The sequence below is a fragment of the Sprattus sprattus genome (genome assembly GCF_963457725.1).
Source record: "Sprattus sprattus genome assembly, chromosome: 3".
Classification (NCBI taxonomy): domain Eukaryota; kingdom Metazoa; phylum Chordata; class Actinopteri; order Clupeiformes; family Clupeidae; genus Sprattus; species Sprattus sprattus.
In genome coordinates, this window is record NC_137922.1 from 58,543,925 (window position 1) to 58,545,871 (window position 1,947).

The following is a 1,947-nucleotide window of genomic DNA, read 5'->3' on the forward strand; positions in this document are numbered from 1 at the left end:
GCATTTGAATGCCCCGAAGCGGACTCTGCCAAATTCAAAAACAGAAACCGGATACAAATTATAATTATTGTGCATGCAACGAACAGGCAAATTATGCACCTGAAATGTAATCTGCGTGTGAATATGTCCTAGATGGTTGAGCACAGAGGGACATCATGCATTTACCTTTCATCGCGTATGGGAATAGTTAGATCAATCAAACTGTTTTGAAAAACCGGGCATTCACGTTCACTCCACTAAAATCCATTCACTTGTAGACTGTGCAGTGAGTTATTGGAGGACAGACGGGGTTGTGTGTGTGTGTGTGTGTGTGTGTGTGGTGGTGGGGGGGGGCAGACGTGCACACATAAAGAGAGCGCGGGCAAGGAGATAGAGAGATGGGGAGGGGAGAGGCCGGGGGGGGGAGGCTTGTTCAATTTTTTCCACAAGCTCTCAAACTGCAAATGTTCCTTGCAGCTCAGGGGAAGATTAGGCTATCAATCTGCTCCACTCATAGTGTCACCGGCGAGGCGAGACTTGAGCTCGAGACCGCGGAGCCGCTCGGCAGACACTGAAACACACAATCTGTAAGGCAAATTATTCCCGGCGCTGTTATCATCATCATTTATTACCGCGCTGACACTTTTCAGCAATCAGCAGGGGAACACGATATTTCAATACGGCTTTGTAAAGATGCTATATCCACTTTTCAGAAACATAACGAGACAATATGGTGCGGTTTAGTTTTTTAGTGCATACACAAATATCCCTCCCTCTTTACTCTGATTGCTCATGAATCTTTGGATAAGAAACTGACATAATTGCATCGATATGAGATAGGCCTATGCATATACCCTGCTTATCCAAGTGCTACATTCTTAAATGTGTTTTCACAATGTCACTGAGGGCTAAACTTAGAAGCCCCATCATAGCGTCATTGCCTTAAAAATAGATGGAAGCACGAGAAATAAGGTCTGCACACTCCCTCCTCTTCTTGTCAATGTGTTAGTATAATGCCTCACGCCCGAAGGATGATTGATGCTGACGTTAAATGCACTGGCTACCGCTCACTGTGTCTTAAATAAAAGAGCTTAATCACGCCGTGACTTGACGACCCAAACGCTCTCCCGACAAATTACACTGGCGGATATTAATGATAGCCTACCATATTATTCAAACTCGAAAGGAGGGCTGATTTAAACATGACTTTGACTTCCAATATAGCCTATGATATCTGTAGTCGTTAGGATCACTCACGCGCGCTCCGCAGGCTACACAGTGCACTTATTTCCTGCATGCTAAGCCCTTAAATTAGAACACGCAGTTCTCTTACAGATGCAGAGTGAACACTAATTGTTTGTCTTTTATCGGTGTGACGCTATATCTAGTCACTTTTGCAGCGTTGTGTTGTGTTGTGTGGACCACAGCCTTGCATCATGACATAAACCGTTTAAAGTGCTCAAATGCAACGTAGCATTATCGGGCCGCCAGTTGTTCCTCCATATTATTTGCGAATTGATTTGCTTTTAGCCCTTGTCAACTCGAGTCTATTTTCAGCGTGCCTCGGCTTGTCCACCCTCCCTCCCCTCCTTCCACGCCCCCCCCCCCCCCCCCCCCGCACTCTATTTCCATAATGTTAATATGATCAAATGCGCAACTTCATTTTCCATATCAGACGATAACACAATGATGTTGATTATTATCACATTAAAATACATTGCAGCAGTAGGACGTATCCAACTGTTTTACGGCTGCACCTATTTGCGAGCGAGCCTCGTTTCCCCGTGACATTAGATAAAACATTGCATAAGGTGTAAAAATAGCTGACGTTAATGTTGCATCCTGTAATTTGGGCTATGCAACGTGATCCAACTTTCTTTTATGTCACCGCCTGTAAGCAGGTTTTGGGTAATATAACGAGAATGTGTTCTTGACAACTTCCTCTTTCGTTTGCGAAAACACTTTAGT